Genomic DNA, 19,286 nt, shown 5'->3' with positions numbered 1-19,286 from the left:
AAATTTTTTTAATAAATGATAAAAAATGGAGATGGGTCCTTAAAATAAACCATGCATTCAGCCTACATTCTGGATACTTTTGAGTAAATCCAAAATACTTTTTGCCTCATGGTATAATATTTTGGGAGGGGGCAGATTGCCCCTGGGAGGTCCTGCTATGAAGGTTGAAGATAACTACTAAACGTTTCTGGCTAACAGGGACACGTGATTTCAGGGTGTATGGTTAAAGGTGTAGCCATAATTTCATATACAGGATTTGGGGGCTCCGAGTTGGACTGTTCTTCCTGAGAAGGTGTATTGGCTGGGTCCATATTCTTGGAAACAAGGCCAGTCCAACTTATGTGCTTTTGGCCAGAAGGAGCCAGCCCTTTCCTGTGTGCTTAATATATAAAATGAATCTGGGTGGAATAAAACCGTCCATTTTTTTTGTACTAGCAAGTAAGGAAAACGGTAGTTTGAGTTAGTGATGTCCGGATCATGAACGAATCGTTCATTTGATCCGGTTCTTTTTAGTGATCCGGATGAGTCGGTTCACTAGACTGAACGATTCGTTTGTAGCGGTTCAGTCTGTGAATCATGCAGCTGTAACCTGATCCTAGAGCTGTGAGTCATCTGCAGAGCACTCTGGGGTCAGGTTACAGCTCATTAATTCACACAGGAACGATGACTCATAGAGTCGTTCAAAGAGTCGAATGAACCGAAGAGTCGAATGAACCGAAGAGTCGAATGATCCGAAGAGTCGAATGATCCGAAGAGTCGAATGATTCGAATCTTACAGGGATCCGGATCTTACAAGGATCCGAATCTTACAGAGATTCGAATCATTCAGAGAATATCACTGATACCATACTTTTATAAATAAATACATTAATAATGTTCACACTGCCCCCAGGATTTAGATTCCCCTGAGTTTGCCCCCCTTTACCTATAACTGCACCGACAGTTAACTTTATTAAATTAATGAAATTAACCCTCAGTCATCAGCATAAAATTAACCCTTATACCCCATCAACCATAACTACCCCTGAAATTAACCGTAAAGATCCCATTAACCATAACGGCCCCTGAAATTAACCCTAAAGACCCCATTAACCATAACGGCCCCTGAAATTAACCCTAAATACTCCATTAACCATAACTGCCCCTAAATTAATTGCATGTACTCCAGATAAATTACCTAATAAATTGGTATGGTTGATGGGGTCTTTAGTGTTAATTTGGGGGCAGTTATGCTTAATGGGGTGTTTAGGGATAATTTAGGGGCAGTTATGCTTAATGGGGTCTTTAGTGTTAATTTAGGGGCAGTTATGCTTAATGAGGTGTTTAGGGTTAATTTGGGGGCAGTTATGCTTAATGGGTCTTTAGTGTTAATTTAGGGGCAGTTATGCTTAATGAGGTGTTTAGGGTTAATTTGGGGGTAGTTATGCTTAATGGGGTCTTTAGTGTTAATTTAGGGGCAGTTATGCTTAATGAGGTGTTTAGGGTTAATTTAGGGGCATTTATGCTTAATGAGGTGTTTAGGGTTAATTTGGGGGCAGTTATGCTTAATGGGGTGTTTAGGGTTAATTTGGGGGAAGTTATGCTTAATGGGGTCTTTAGTGTTAATTTGGGGGCAGTTATGCTTAATGGGGTTTTAGTGTTAATTTGGGGGCAGTTATGCTTAATGGGGTCTTTAGTGTTAATTTGGGGGCAGTTATGCTTAATGGGGTGTTTAGGGTTAATTTGGGGGCAGTTATGGTTAATGGGGTGTTAAGGGTTAATTTTAGGGGCAGTCATGGTTGATGGGGTGTTAAGGGTTAATTTTAGGGCAGTCATGGTTGATGGGGTGTTTAGGGTTAATTTAATGGTGAGGGTTAATTTAATTAATTTAATAAAGTTAGCTTAAGGTGCAGTTGCAGGTAAAGGGGGATGTAAATCCTGGGGGCAGTGATTATTAATGTATTATTTATAACAGTATGGTACATTCTCTGAATGATTAGAATGCCAATGAAGGCAGAGAGTCGTTCAAAGATCCGGATCTTACAATGATCCGGATCTTACAATGATCCGGATCTTACAATGATCCGGATCTTACAATGATCCGGATCTTACAATGATCCGGATCTTACAGTGATCCGGATCACTGTAAGATTCGGATCCCTGTAAGATCCGAATCTTTGAACGACTCTCTGCCTTCATTGACATCACTGGAGGCAGGGGGGAGGATTCATAATGAAAGGGGCGGGGCCAATCGTTAGTGTGCCTGCACGGAGTTACTGGAAAACAGTAACTCCGTGCAGACACACTGAGTGATCCGAAGATCCGGATCATGAATCGGATCATTTCAGTGAACGAATCGAAATGATCCGATTCACTTTAATGATCCGAACTTCCCATCACTAGTTTGAGTATCACCACATGTGAAAGTACTTTATATACCATGTAAGGCCATGAATAAAAGAAAACTGCTTAGTAGCTCCAATGTTTGCGGTATAGGAAATACCGGAGTTGTCAGTCATTTAACCCCATGAGTACACTTTTTTCCATCGCCAGCAGAAAACTCAAGAATAAACAGCGGAAAGTCATCCCCTACCAGCGACATGCAGTACGAGGCCACAAGTCTCCTTGTTATGAAACCATCAGTAGGTCTGGACATAGGGCAGTCATCAGTAGCTTTCCATACGATGCAATATAAGGAATATCTTGGGCAAATCAGTGTTGAATAAACTTTACACCAGTAAAGGGTTAAATGTTTCTAACAACTGGAGAGGAACAACATTGGAATACTGCTGATTGCATTTAAAGGGCTTCATGCACTAAATAGAGTTGTAGGCGCAGCACCTTCCTTTCACTATACATTATGAAGGGCTGGCAGTGGCAGGTTTCTCCAGCAGGAAGGGCGCGGCTGACCCTGTACAATGTATAATTCAGTGTGTGAAGAGACTAAAATCCCATGGATATAACTAAATATCATACATGACCAGCCAAGACATCTCTGGGTTAGGAGCTCAGAGGGGATGGACCTTCATAAAGAGCTGAAGCCATAAACCCTGGAAACTCGCCCCCAAAACAATACCCTTATATTTTAAGTGGTGGCAATAAATAAAAATATATATCTATAATGTGATCATTTTCGATCTTTCAGCATTAGATAGGAGCCCAATGAGGAAGCAGGGAACTGCTGGTGGTGGATCTTCTATGCTTCTACAGCTAAACCCTTGTCAATATTTTAAAAACACAGCTTCCATTGGAACAAAAAAGGCATTTATTTGTGTAATGGGGGAAAGTTTAAGTGATCGCCTATCTCGCATAACATCTCATCGTTATTATTCGATATCACACCAATTACAGCTCATCAAACATGGCACGGACTCTTAGTACCGTCCAAAGCATACAAAAAAACCCCTTTCCTTAAAATAAAAGAACACATTTGGAACGAAAAGAACCCCTCGCTAAAATAAGGCTGTGCTTTTTAAAGAGGTTAAGACACTCACCGCCACGACTAAGCCACTTCTGTCTCCAGCTAGGCAGCTACCCTCTGAGCTGCAGAAGGGCGTGTTATACAAAGAGAGGTGCACTTATGAGCCGAGCCCCTCAGCCAATCAAAAGAGGCGACCAAAAATAAATAAATTGGGAAAGCGTCAGGGGTACCACAGTCCGTTACAACCGAGCAGGCGGATGTACGCGGAGCTGTGGTCAAATGCAAAATAAAGTTGTTTTTTTAAATAACAAAAAAAGTACTTTCGTGGGCCGATGTCAGGAGTAGAGCGGCGGCGCACATACGTGCCCGTGGTAACCGGACACATGGGCGGATATTCAGGGCACTCGGGAGGGACTGGCAAACCCGGGATTACGGAGTGACCTGTTACTGTCCAGTTTCACTCCGGGGCTTTGCCTTATTTACAAGCATTCAGGATTTGATGGGAGGAAAATCAAGATAATTGCGGGAAATGATAAAGAAGCGCCTTCTAATAACCGCGATCCAGCTTCAAACGCCCGGATAAATTATATTTTGTGTATTTAAATAAGGAGGCCTCACTGAATAAGTTAACAACCAAGTTTAGCAACGCAATACATTTAACGATACCTGTTAAATCAAAAACATAGCTGTATAATTGATGAAAGCATGGACGTATGGCATTTATCTCATTATTTAACTCGGTATAATATACGATTATCTGTTTAGAATTTAATTTATTAAGATAAAACTAAGGGCAAATTACAGATAATTCGAGTTATAAACACAACATAATGACATAATAAATGCTAAGCAGCACTAGTTGGTTTATATTATATTTGTCTGATTGTCCTTATTGGTATGTGCTGCTGTATATGTTAGTATGATGTATGTAAAAATTGATTATAAACAACACTGTACATAGAACAAGGTAGACAGCTAACAAATCAATTGTTACGTTTATACATGTCTGTTTTTGTATGTTTTAAATGTACTTTTTTGATTATAAATAATAAATAAATAAGGAGGCCTCCGTATCAGTAGGATGCTGCGGAGAATATTTTAGAATATCCTAAAATCCTTTCTTTTAGATGAATATTTAGAATATTAATATTTAAAATAGTATAATGCTCTTAACTGTAGTATTCTTAACAGAATTCTGCCTTAAAATGTTCCCAGAGCTTTCCTTGTGTGGAATTTAAGTATTTCCATTTTGTGTTACACAGAATGTTGCTGCAAATGGTTTTCATCTCCTATTTTAGATATAAAAATAGATTGTGAGCTTCTTAATGCATTGGTGGGTCTCGGTCTGTCAGTTCTAGTCTTGTCAGGCCCCTTGAATATATGTATTGCACTATATAAATAAAAAAAAATAATAAGCAAATAAACAAGAGAAATTTATAACCACATACTATAAGGGTGTGTGAAAATAATTTATAATGTAATATTTTTTCATAACAATTCCTTAAAAAGAAAATTTGGACAATCTATATTATTGTAATGCACTAATGGTAAACACTTAATGGCTTTCCCAATTTAAAAAATTAAATATGGGATCTTCTTGTGGAAGATCCGCTGTGGAGAGCCATGTATCACACTCTGCTATGTCTAGGAACCCACCGAGCCCCTTCCCCGTCTGTGGAAAGGCTGCTGGACCCCTAGTAGGCCACCAGTGTGGCGGTAAGAAGTTGGCCTATCAGCATCATGTAACTGGGGAGATGAGGCTGTAGCCTGGGCAGTAAGTAAGTGGGCGTGGCTGGCGTTATATAAGCAGGGGCACCTCAAATAGTGCTTAATAACTGGGCGCTAGAAATGCCCAATGCTTCTGGTGGATGGGTATCTCCCAAAGAAAATGGAGAATGAACGGCTTTCTTACTAGGCAAGGAGGGAGGTATATGTGTGCTATAAAGGCCCCTTGGGAGCTAACGTCAAACACGAAACAAGGGAAGAAATATGGAAGGGAGAATACATAACATTATGACCACTGACAGGTGACGTGAATTTGAGCACCCCCTGGTGGTGACAGAACACGTTAGCAAGGAGGTAGAATTGGGCAGATTAGTGGGCCTTTTTTGTAAATTATCAATGCCAGATTTAGTGGTATCTCCTTTGGGTGTAGGGCTTAAAAAGAACTAGGAAATTACAGCGTTATACACCACTTATCCTTTCCTAAAGGCAGATCATAATTGACGGGATAGATAGGGAGTTGTGTAAGGTGAGCTATATCTCGTTCAATAGAGCAATTTGCCTAATTAGGAAACCAGGGCCAGGGCATTGATGCATAAAACAGATATTGAGGCAGCCTTTCATTTTTTACTGGTCTACCCGGATAGCTTTACGTCATTAAGCTGCCATTGGGAGAGGGGCTTTTTACGTGGACCGTTTGTCAATTGGTTGTTCAACTTCATGTTCAGTACCTTTTTTGAGTGTGTTGTTCGTGAGGTTGCTAGTGATGCAACTAGAATTGTATTTATGTGGTTGGCCTGCTGGTTCTCAGGGGTGTTTGTTGTTGTTACAGACATTAAGGGCTCCTGGGTTTGACTAAGGTTATTGGGGCAAAGATTATGTTAGTTCACCTTCAGTCGTTGTTGGAGAAATTGCATTTTGGCAATGGGCCTGATATTCTGCAGGAGGTTATCACTGGCAACAGCTGGGGTCAGTGCATCGTTTTATTAGGGTGACAGCAGAACATAAGGCAGATTGTTTATCCAGTTACAACAGTGGGAGACCATTATGGTTGGCGGATGTGGTTTTTAATGACGATTTATACCTTGTGTCAAGTTCCATGGTAATTGGTGATTATTTTAAAGGGGCTTGGCTTGCAGGAGTTTGGGTGGAGTCGAAGTATGTGGGGGGGGGCAATTCAGGAATAAAGGATTACATTTAGTAGCATAGTTCAAGCTGTCAATATGTTATCATCATTTTTTTTTTTTACCAGTCATTTGTTTGTTACATCATTTGGTTTTAGAACATTTGCTGTATAATGCGGGGTGAGGGCAGTGCATGTTCCAGCTGTCGATAATCAGTTGGCTGACACTTTGTCCCAGCAAAATTTATAGCTTTTTCAGGGCATGGCTCCAGAGGCAGACCCAGGAGTAACTGTGTGGATTTAGAGCGTGGTCACCAGTGGGTCTTTAGGCAGATATATTGATCATTGGCTGAAAACGACACTGTTGACCTATGAGAAGGTTTGGAACGAGTGGCAATCCCTATAGGAGGAAGTAGGCAATCAAGTTTTACAGGAGGATCAGTTATCTTTGGGGGCTGGATATGGATTTTGCCAGAGGGATTTCAGTGTCTTCTGTTGAGAAGTGGTTAGCCGCTGTGGCCCCTCCTTACAAGTTGAGGGGTGCTTATGATCTGACAAAACATTCTTGGTTCTCGCAAGCAACAAAAGGCTATAGGAAAGGGTGCAGGGCAGTGGATTCAAGATGCCCTGTCACGCTTATACTATTGGAACAGATTTGTCGTCAGCTAAAGCAGATATGTTTTTCTATATATGAGGAGGTGTAATTTAGATTGGCTCTGCCCTAGCACTTTTTGGGTGTTCCATATTTATGAATTGGTGGGTGACAATGTATAATAAAGCAGGAGGTTGCAATTACAGGATGTTTTATTGACATCTCAGGCTATCTGAATTATGGTTCGTGGTTCAAAAACAGGTAAAGGGTGCAAGGGTTCTGAGTTATGTCTCGGTAGAGGCATGAGGGATTATATGACCTGTAGGCCACAAGTTACTTGCCCACTTTTAATACACAAGAAGTACAGCTCACTCTCCAGATTCTAATCTACAGCTGTTTTTTGAAAATGTCTGCAATGGATTGGGAAGAATCCTTATGATTTTGGAATGCACTCATTCAGAATTGGGGTGGCTACTCGGGCATCCAGATGGGGTTTAAGCAAGGACATAATACAAAGGATTGGTGGGTGGGAAACTGGGCGAGTTAAGGGGTATGTCCATACACATCTATTATGAAAGCTTGCTGTTAGTTGTAGGAAATGTGCTGTCTATTGTTTGCTTTACCTCTTTAGGTTTCACAAAGTGCCTTATTTTGATCTTTGGGCACTCTACTTTTTTTAGGCAACGAAAAGAGCAGGTATTTGACCTTGGGGGTGCCGGTTGGTTTTGGACACGCGGAGGCTCAAGTTAAATGGTTAGGTTCTGGGGGTTTACGTTGGAAAAGTGTATTTCGAGGCATCCTGGCATTTTGCTTATTCATGCAGGAGGTAATGATTTGTGTGTTGGACCAGTGCATAAGCTAATAAAGCATATTAAATGTGAAAACTTCAAATGTTGTTATCCTGGTGAGGTCCAAAATCACGCCCTGTTAGTTTTGGTGGAGCGTCCACTCTGCGGCGGGAGTTAACAAACCAAGGAGGAGAGTGAATAGAACAGGGGCTAGATTTGTGACGTATCATTGTCGTTTGGTGGTTAAACACGTGGACATTGAAGGTGAAACTGGTGGTTTGTTCAGCCATGATGCGGTTCACCTTAAGACTGGACATGGATTTGTGGGCTCTAGAAATTCGGTCTTAATTGGAAAGGACTACTAAAATGTGGAGGAGGCAACATGTTGAGTTCAGACACGTTGCCTATGGTGGATGAGTCCCTGTGATGTATATGGGTGGTTGGAGTTGGAAGGGGCAGGTGGTACTGTTAACTTATAGAGGTTAGAGTATGCCCCTTTGGTAGTTAAGGCGTACTACAAATACAGACACTATATGATCTAGAAATATTACTGTAACAAAATTGTAACATGATAATATACAATATTAAAGATCGGTCTGTCAACGCAGCTGCACCAGTCAAATATTTCATAATCTCAAAATCTACAAAGAAGCATTAAATAAACCTACAGGACCAGCTGTGTCCCGGAATAACCATCAGCCGAGCTAAAATAAACAATCTAAAAGAGATAAAGGATAATGTTAAAGTTAATAAATATATATAAAAATATATTTTCCCAAAATAATTAAATTCACAATAATCCTAAATATCACATATTTGGGTATGGCTTTCACACAAATTAACAGCCTATGACACTTGGTATTTCCAAGTAGTCTCCCATCCACATACTAACCAGGCCCAGCCTCGCTTAGCTCCCAAGATCAGTCAAGATCGGGTGTATTCAGGATGGTATGGCCGTAGGCTCACAAAAATGGCATTCAATGTAACAGCTTCCGGCATGAAAGCCGGAATGCTGTTACATTTCAAACTGCCCGATCGCGTGATCGGGCATACCCTTCCGGGTTGCGTCACTGCTGACTTAACCAGGAAGTTCATCGGAGGACAGGATAAGTGCACCTTATAGTATGATCCCTGGTGCTGGGAAAGTATGGAAAATCTATATAAATTAGGTATTTCTGAAATCAGGACACCTGAATTGATAAACTTGGAGGGGATTTTCCATCACTTTACCTAATTTTGTGAGGATTCAGAGGGAAAATTAAAAAAAAAATTAGGTGTTTTTTTCTAATTTTCGCTAGTTTTTACTAAATTTCTCATTCTAAATTTTCAGCTAATCATCCAACTATGGTATCAAAAGAAAGCTCTATCTCTCCTTGAAAAAAACAATATATAGTTTACATAGGTACACTATTCACAGGAAAAGATAATAATCGCTGAACCGACATAGCGCAAAAATGGCAAAATTGCTCTGGGACTTGAGGTACCAAAAACCCCTGGGATTGGAGGGGTTAATATAATGATATTTATTTATATATACACATTGACCCACTCTCTTTGCACTGTCACTTTATATATAGACTGGTCAGTTTGCACTGTCACTTTAAATTGTTATGTAGGATCGGGTGGGTCCGACCCCATAATCACTTGTTTTGCATAAATATTTGAGCGTGTGCACTTATGTTTCTAAGGCTTGAGAAAGACCTGTGTATCGAAACTAGACTTGTGCATTCGTCTTCGGGCGTCAATTGGTTGATGCCAGAGGAAGACCCTGCAGGTGACCAATAGGCTTAGTCGCACGGCCTTTGTAACCCCTGTCGCTCGTATGGACATTTAACTGATAGAACAGGGAGGCCAGTGGGATCTGCAGGGTAAGTTGCAGCATTGGGGTTTTAAAAGTCTGTACGAGCGACCAACAGAGTCGCTCGTACAGACTTTTAAAACCCCAATGCTGCAACTTACCCGGCAGATCCCACTGGTCTCCCGGTTCTATCAGTTAAATGTCCGTACGAACGACCAATAAAGTCGCTTGTACGGACATTTAACTGATAAAACAGGGAGACCAGTGGGATCTGCAGGATAAGTCACGGCACCAGGAGTTTAACAGTCTGTACGAGCGACCCTATTGGTCGCCAGCAGGGGGCTCGTCTGCCATCAACCATTGGCAGACGAGCCCCCTGCTGACGACCAATAGAGTTGCTCATACGGACATTTAAACTCCTGGCGCCAGAGCTACTGCGGTACGCGTTAACCCCGTATTAAGCGGAAAAAACTAAGAAAAACCGAACACGAAGAATGTCCACAAATATTCGCCCGAAGAGAAGACAGGAACAGGCGAATATTCGCGGAATACGAAGATTTTTTTCCCCCCGAAGACGAGCACGAAGACGAACACGAAGAGCCCCCTGATGCCCAAGTCTAGTTGAAACGTCGCCTGCGTGAAATAAACTCACCTTATCATTTGAGTGCTGAGCCTCTGCTTCTTTATTTTGGATTTATTGAAGGACTTGGTGGTACCCTGGCTCGTGCACCATCTCACTATTGAGTGCTGTATTCCAACCTTTTTTTTCTGTGTATGCTACACCTCCTACATAGTTGGCACACAAAGCAGTTTATACTGCAACTAATGTGTTGGGAGAGGTGCAATTAAACCTCCTCCCAGTTAACCCTTGGAGAGCAAGCTGCAACCAGACAAATAAGGAGCCAACAACCTCATAAATGTGTTCCTCCACCAAACCATTGGAGCGCATGTACATAAGAGAAAAAATAAAAAAACAATAATAGTGCAATATGTTGAAACCAAATGTGTCATATGAAATTCACTCATAAATAAACTTGGTGAATCAGACCCATCAGATAATTCAGATAAAAATTCTGTTTAATGGCTTCTTAAAAATCTGCAAAAACAATAAACTACAATGGTGTAGTATCTTTGGATACAATGCTTTAAGAAATCAGGATGCACTTACAGTTGGTAGTGGCACACCATAAAAGTTCAATGACCATCAGGAAAAAAAGAGAAGAAAGGTCTTCAAATCTAGTGTCCTTCTCGTCGCCAATTTCCTATGGCTTCCTCAGGAGAATTGTCACTTGGTAATTGAAGATCTATATGTGTGTATACAGCCTCGTTGGTCCTTATGTGCTGAATATCTCCGGGTTTCAACGTAATCGTCAATTTTAATTAATTTTTTTAATTAATTTTTTGAAATTGATTTTTTAAATCGATTTTTCATTAATTCAATTAATTGATTTATTATATTTATTTCATTGTAGAAATGAAAGATTTTTCAGAACTCGCTTTAAGAATAAACTACTTACCTATGAGAGGAGTTTCTTCCTTAACCCCTTAAGGACCGGGCTCATTTTTCGTTTTGTACCCTGTGGGACCGAGGCTGTTTTAATACTTTTGTGGTGCTTGTGTTCAGCTGTAATTTTCTCCTCACCCATTTAGTGTACCCACATAAGTTATATATTGTTTTTTTCAGGACAAGATGGGCTTTCTTCAGATACCATTATTTTGATCGTATCATCTTATTTACTATAAAAAAAATAAAAAAAACATGGTGAAAAATTGAAAAAAAACACATTTTATGACTTTTATTTGAAAAATATTTTACTCACCTAAAAAAGCAAGTAAAAAAACTAGCTAAATAGATTCTACTACTTGTCCTGAGTTTAGAAATACCCAATGTTTTTATGTTTTTTTGCTGTTTTTTGTAAGTTATAGGGCAATAAGTACAAGCAGCGTTTTATGATTTCCAAATCTTTTTTAACAAATCTGGTCATTCTGCCTCCATCTCCTCTTTGGAACATCTTTGAAGCCGGTTAACTCAATTTAACCCCGTCAAACCATATATTTTTTAAAACTAGACACCCCAGGGTATTCCAAATGCTGTTATTTTAACCCTTTCCATGCACCAATTATACAACTACACTTTCACACAAATTGTACTTTAGTTACAGATATACAGGTTCTGGTATATGCCACTGTCAAACAACACCCCAATTTGTGTTCAGGAACATCTCCTGAGTGCAGTGATACCCGACATGCATGGATTTGTCGTGTTGTTTGAGATTTAAAATGCCACATTTGGGAAGTGCGCTTTTTTTGTCCATTTTGGAAAGTCTGTACCTATGCCCTATCTTTGAGCTCAGCCACTCCAATTTACCCCATCAGCCATTTTTTTTTATATTAGACACCCCTTGGGTTTTTTAAGTGCTTTTATTTTAACTCTTTGTTGAGATTTTTGAGAAATTTTAGCACTTGCTCAAAATAATAAACTTTATTTTTTTATTTTATTTTTTTAATACTTTTTTTTTTTATATTTTTTTTACACATTTTGCTGGATGGTTCATCTAGTGACATCACTGCATAATTATTTTTAAATGTTAGCACTTTTAATTTTTTCCATATTTTTTTTTTTCCATATTTTTTTTTTTTTTTTAATATTTTACTAATCACATTGTGATTAGAAAGCTGGGCTCCATTGACTTGCATGGTTGAATGCAGTACCTGTATTCAACCTGCAAGTGGAGCCAGAGTTCTCTAGACCATCTAGCGAACTTTAAAAACTTGTTTGTTTCTTTTACAGGGCGGCCGCCATCTTGTTGATGGCGAAGAACACCGGCAGCGGCGGCTGTGACCGCTCTCCGGAGCGGTCACAGCCCACCCAGAGGTAAGTGTTTGGTGTCGCTGGATGCCTCCTGATCGAGGCATTCCAGCGACACCATTTAAGTTTAGGAGGCGATCGTTGATCGCCTCCTAAACGCTTTTAAAACGGGCGTCCGCCGCCATACAATGTATGGCGGCTGTTGACGCCTCGGGGAGGGGCCAGACATGGCGCCCGATGCCGATCTCGGCGTTACTGAATGCCTCGACATCGAGGCATTACAGTAACGCCGTTTAAGCGAAGAAAGTGATCGTTGATCACTTTCTAAGCTTATTTTACTTTTTGACGGTTCAGGACCGTCAAAGGTCATTTAGTGACCTTCATGTCATGACGGTCCTGAACCGGCAAAGGTTGCGAAGGGGTTAAAATATCTATTATATATATAGTCGTCTATAACATATGCATTTAAATTCAATAAGATTTGTTAATAGTCCTTTATTGACAAACAAACAAATAATATATTTTTTACATATGAAATTCTCCTTTCAATCGATGATCAGTTCCGTTGTATCAGTTCTTCTGACCTGATACAAGAAGATACATTTGTTTTTCGTGTCCCCTTCTCGGTTGGCATTTGTGCCCTTGATCCGGATGGAGCCTCTTTGAAACGCAGAGTTTCTATCCTATGTTTGCCGTTGAAACGAAGTTCCGGCAAACAACGGAACAGAAAGAGAAAAGAAAAAAGTCAAAAGGGGCCGTTACGTCACCAGGCGTGAATGCGTTAATGACAGCTGTCTGACTCCTCTTCTCGTCTGACGCGATTACGTTGAAACCCGAAAAATACTGAGCACATAAGTACCCACGGGGCCGTGGACACACACATAGATCTTCAATTACCAAGTGACAATTCTCCTGAGTAAGCCATAGGAAACTGGCGAAACGGGTAGAGAAGGACACTAGATTTGAAGACCTTTCTTCTCTTTCTTTCCGGATGGTCATTGAACTTTTAAAGATTCAAAACTTTGATGCACATCCTTTTATGGTGTGCCACTACCAACTGTAAGTGCATCCTGATTTCTTAAACCCATCAGGACTGGGTTTTTATTACTAAGGTTGCGCTAAAAGATCGGAGCTATGTCTTTCTTCAACTGTAAATTCTCTCTTCTCATTTAGTGCACCCACACAAATCATATATTGTTTTTTTCAGCACAAGTAGGGCTTTCTATTGAAATAATAATTATATATATAAACCATCATTAAGTATGAAAAATATCTAAAAATGTGGGTGAAATTAGGGAAAAAAGGAAATATTTTCACAGTTTTACCTATAAAAACTTTATATAACCAGTGCAAATGGGAAAAAACTCCAAAAGTGTATTTGGGTATTTGTCCTGTTTTTGGAAACACCTCATATGCCTGGTATTTTCATTTATTCTTGCACTTACGGGGTTAAATATGAATGACGCGCATCGCTGTTTCTAAACAAGATTTTTTTAAATGTGGTATCCTGGGAGTTGTGCCCCAATAGCGACAGAACAAGAAAAACGGCTCAACAAAAGTAGATATTTTTTGGCATCCCTAAGTATTTTACTTGGGACATTTTTTAATTTAGCCAACGGTTGAGGGAAGCAAATTTTTGAAATCCTGATGAACTGCAAATATTATTAAAATCAGCCATTTAGCCTGTGTAGTACGTGAGTAACCATCTTATCCCTGGAGCGCCTTGCATTTTTACTGCAAAACTTATTTTTGCTGTAAAAGTGATTTCACCATCATTTACCATCATTTCTTTGGGATTGTAAGGGGAAAGAATGGTGTGTGCTTCTGTGAGTGAATGTATGGAAAGTATGGTGTGTGCTTCTGCGAGTGAATGGAGATATGAAAGGCGTGTGAATGATCAGTAATTAGGGTTGAAGCCTTGACGTGGCATTACTGCTCACGTAGGAAGTTAAATTATGGCACAAAAAGTACACATTTGCAAGAACTACACCCCTTGGCGCATCAAATGAGGGGCTGTATGTGTTTCTAGTACAAACCTGGAGTGCGCAAGACACAAATGAACATGTCGCTATGGTTAGAAAAAACATATTTTCTAGCAAAAGCGACATATTCCATCATTATTTGTGCACTCAACTTTTGTCCTAGAAATACATGTAGCCCCTCATTTGAAGCTCCAAGGGGCGTAGTTTCTTAAAGTGGATGAATTGTCTGAATGAGGGAGAGCATGAGTTAATATGTGGATGAATTGTCTGAATGAGGGAGAGCATGCGTTAATATGTGGATGAATTGTCTGAATGAGGGAGAGCATGAGTTAATATGTGGATGAGTTGTCTGAATGAGGGAGAGCATGAGTTAATATGTGGATGAACTGTCTGAATGAGGGAGAGCATGAGTTAATATGTGGATGAACTGTCTGAATGAGGGAGAGCATGAGTTAATATGTGGATGAACTGTCTGAATGAGGGAGAGCATGAGTTAATGTGTTTGTGTGTATCATAGATGTATAATTGTGGAAGGGCAAAGATGGCACTAGCAGGATGTTTGAGCCTTGGGGACCAAGATGGCACAGGCAGGGTGTATATGGGACAAAGATGGCAAATCTTATGTGTGTTATCTGGGTGCTGGCCAGGTTCTATATGGGCAGTGTGGACGCCAGGGCTTGCTTTGGGGTGTGCAACCTGTGATCTATGCCTGTAATTTAGGGGGTTTTAAATATACTTTTAATGCTGTGTTTTTATGTGAATTCCAATTGATCTACACCTGCAAAGCTGGGTTTGTGTGTTATTCTGTAGATCGATATCTGGTATGCTATTTTTCCATATATTATTTATGTATACCTGCAAATACAGGGTTTGTATGTCTTGTTCAGTTGATTAATACCTGCAATGCTGCTTCCATGTATTTATTTGATCTATACCTGCGATGCTACGTTTCATATATTATTATTGTATACCTGCAAATACAGGATTTGTATGTCTGATTCTGTTGATTTGATATATACCTTCAGTGCTGAGATCACAAGTGAATTTCAATTGATCTATACATGCAAAGCTGGGTTTGTGTGTTAATGTGTTGATCTATACCTGCTATCGGCAGCAGGGTCTAATATTTATATATATATTTATATATATACCGTATTTGCTCGATTATAAGACGACCCTGATTATAAGACGACCCCCCAAAATCTGAATATTAACTTAGGAAAAAAAGAAAAAGCCTGAATATAAGACGACCCTAAAGGAAAAAAGTTTTACCAGTAAATGTTAATTCATGTAAACTATTTTTTTTAAATAAAAGCTATGATTGAGAAAAATATTTTTTTTTTGTTTTTATTTCCTTGTATTTTCCAACCTGTCCCCCAGTTACGCACATCTGCCCCAAGGCTTGCCACACCAATATGGCACTGTGGCCCATGATATGCCTTTTAACCCTCTATATGCCACTGTGCCCCATGGTATGCCTTTTGACCTCCTATGTGCCACTCTGCCTCCAGAAATGCCTTATACCCCTATTTCCCATTCTGGCATTTAGGGGGTTAAAATGCATATTATGGGGCAGAGTGGCATATAGGGAGGTATAAGGCATTCCAGGAGGCAGAGTGGCATTAAGGGAGTTAAAAGGCATTGTATAGAGCACTCTGCCTCCAGAAATGCCTTATACCCCTATATGCCACTCTGGCATTTAGGGGGTTAAAAGGCATATTATGGGGCAGAGTGGCATATAGGGAGGTATAAGGCATTTCAGGAGGCAGAGTGCTCTATTAAATGCCCCCTTAATGCCACTATGCCTCCTGAAATGCCTTATACCTCCCTATATGCCACTCTGCCCCATAATATGCATTTTAACCCCCTAAGTGCCAGAGTGGCATATAGGGGTATAAGGCATTCCAGAAATGCCCTATGCCCCCATTTAACACACACACACACACACTTACCGGGCTTCCAATTTCCTGCTGTATTGCCGGGGCAGCGGGTTGACGTCTCCTTCCACTGCAGCCGGAAGGAGGTGGAGTTGGCAGCGGGGGTTTGTCTGCGTCCGTCGCGGATACCTTCCCCGGCTGTCAGAGATCAGAGTTCCCCTGATCTCTGACAGTCGGGGAAGGTATCCGCGACGGACGCAGACAACCCCTGCTGCTAGCCACACCTCCTTCCGGCTGCAGCGGACGTTGTCTACGCGAATCGCTTAGACGTCAACCCGCTGCCCCGGCAATACAGCAGGAAGCACCGGTAAGTGCGTGTGTGGGGGGTGTGGGGTGTGTGTGGGGTGGGAGACAGGAGGATCCAGGTCCCCTGCAGCGGTGCGGGGGATCTGGATCTTGGTCTCATAATCAGACCTCTATTTGAGGTCTGATTAGAAGACGACCCCGATTAGAAGACGAGGGGTATTTTTCAGAGCATTTGCTCTGAAAAAAACCTCGTCTTATAATCGAGCAAATACGGTATATCGGCAGCAGGATCTAATATTAGGCCCTGAAATCATTTAGTGGAAAAGTTAAGGTATTGTGTTTAAAGGATTTCAAGGATTAGTCGTACTAAATTGTGGCTTCAGGCTTCCCATGTTGAATGATCAAGTATTGTATTGTCCAATAACAAAAGTATCATTCCATAGCACATTACTTTTGGCAATATATATATATATATATATATATATGTGTGTTTTTTCAGTGGTATGATTTAATGGTGGAAATTATTAATGCCCCCCCAGTTTGACTGTGGTATCTTGTGTGCCCCCCCTATATATTGTTTCTAGAGTCGCCACTGGTCGCAAGCATCCTTAAAGTGAATGTCCTTAAAGCAGGGTATGCCAGAATGCCTGCTTCTGAGTGGCCCCGACTTAACCCAGCATGGTGCTAAGTTTTTTTGAGAAGATCATGGTAGACATATATCTTATGTAGAGAACCTACGCCCAGGCATTAATAATAAAGTAACGTATGACGGGCAGGTATGGATTTACCTTTTAGGCTGCCCTAGACCCAACTTAGGGCAGCGTCCCTCCCTTCACTGTTGGCATCTTCACTGCATCAAAAGGCGCACCATGCCTTTAAGACATATTGCACCAAGATATGATGTCATATCCTGGCGCTCCTTGTCTTAAAGGTGCACAGTCTATGGTAGCTGTGCTGAGTGTAAATAGGCAGGTTAAGGAGATCAAAGATCTCCCCCTTTAACGGCCCATTGAACAGCAGGACATCAAGGCGTGATCTGCCTCACAGTTTTGCAGGAGGTGGACTGCCAGCACCCAGACCTGCCGCCCTAGGCCTAGTCAGCCTAGGTCAGGATGCGTCACTGATGATGGGACATATTGGACCAAAATATTTATCTTGGGCTGGAAATTACAATATTTGAGCAGAAAGCTGCATAGGAAGAGATGACTCATAAGCGTACCTGCTGGAGAAGAGACAATTTTTGCAAAAGTAATTAGAATTCTTAAAAAGGAAGTGGTCAAATTTAACATGAAATCGTTTATTTTCTATGAAGGAATGTGTAGTCCTACAGGTTAATATCTTTCATCCATCTAGACCTCCTTTGCCATTGGCCCAAAACATAAATTTATGCTAGTAACACATTCAAAAAACCGTTTTAAAAATATTACCTTTTTGTTTTAAAATGGCTGCATATTTGTCAACTATATGTATTGTACCTCTGCAATCTTTGCCGGGTCTTATCTAATTCTTTATCATATTGCCCTGAGGTCAACAATAAAACGTCTCAGGCATAATCATCCAGGGGGACCCTATGACTCTTCAAAATTTATGGAGGAAAGGACTTCATTATTTATATAGTGCTATCATATCCCGATAACGACTTCATTAGTATTGCCATAAAGAATTTGCTCAGTATGGTGTTTGGGCAGTCACCATAAATATCACATAACTGCTTGCAATAGAGACCAAGAAGTTTGTAGATAAGGTGTTTTAGGTTGTGCGCTCCCCTTTCTGTATATTTTTCTTTGCTGTGCGTATTTTCAGGTTCTGACCAAACCTTAAGGTTGCGCAGCCCCTCCTGCCACCCAGGCGCCTCAGTAATGGCGACCAGAGAAGGCTTTAAATTGAGTCTCTTTTGGGTTAAAAGGCACAGCAGTCCTATTGGTTTAGCTGCTTATTAAGCAATATAGCTGTGAAAAAGTAGACAGGACTCGCCAAACTTGGGATTCTTTGACATAGTGGAGGGCTAAGCAATATATGGCTATCTAGTTGTCAGGGTCCACAGCTAAGACCCCGACGAAGTAACTCACCTGAATACCCGGCACCCGCGAGTGCCGGGCACAATGCCGCTCCTGCTTACTCTCCGGCCCAGTCTGGAGTCTGTTCTAGGCGCGCGCGCCCCCACCTCAACTTAACCCTTCCAGTCCTGGAATGGCGGGGAGCACGTTCTGATGACGCTGTACACGGAGACGGGGCAACATCTAGTGGTGGATCTATAAACCGGCACTGAGTATTACTCAGTGCTCAGATATTGTGCCTTATTGAGCTTCCCTCTGCGTTTTGCTGTTTTTGATTAATCTTGTTGCTGACCTCGGATTCCCTTTGGACTTTGCTGACTTCTATTATCCTGACCCTGGCTATTGTTATACGGATTTCGTATACTGGACTGTGTTTCCTTACCCTGACTCGGCTACGTTTCTGGACCTCGCTGTACGTGGCGCATCTGTCCCTACTACTTCTACTTGGCTGTAATATTCCTGCATACTAGGTTTCTCATCCCTAACCCTCACAATAGTGTGACGGAATCCTCAATATTTAGAGTCATTATTAGACTCTTCGTGTTCGTCTTCGTGGGGGGAAAAAATCTTCTTATTCCGCGAATATTCTCCTGTTCCTGTGTTCAGTTCGGTACAGTATTCGTGTACATTTTTTCTTCTGTTTTTGTAGAAGGGGTTAATACGAGGTTAACGCGGTATGGACTACGCAGCAGCTTTGGCGCCAGGATTTAAATGTCCGTACGAGCAACTCCATTGGTCAACCAATTGGTTGATGCCAGACGAGCCCCCTGCTGGCAGCCAATAGAGTCGCTCGTACAGAGTTTTAAAATCCTGGTGCCGTAACTTGGTTGGG

General features: G+C 41.0%; 1 protein-coding gene and 1 pseudogene across 1 annotated transcript in view; one reads left to right on the top strand and one right to left on the bottom strand.

Moving 5' to 3' along the window:
* LOC149282169 (guanine nucleotide exchange factor DBS-like) overlaps positions 1-19,286 on the top strand; it is a 92,757-nt gene that overhangs the window by 40,528 nt on the left and 32,943 nt on the right. The gene's annotated exons all lie outside the window — the stretch shown is intronic.
* LOC149282170 (5S ribosomal RNA) lies at positions 8,469-8,587 on the bottom strand (annotated as a pseudogene).

Source organism: Sceloporus occidentalis, unplaced genomic scaffold (assembly GCF_023333645.1).
Source record: "Sceloporus occidentalis isolate IW3139 unplaced genomic scaffold, rSceOcc1.0.p SCAF_121, whole genome shotgun sequence".
Lineage (NCBI taxonomy): Eukaryota > Metazoa > Chordata > Lepidosauria > Squamata > Phrynosomatidae > Sceloporus > Sceloporus occidentalis.
This window is presented reverse-complemented; position numbering and strand designations above follow the sequence as displayed.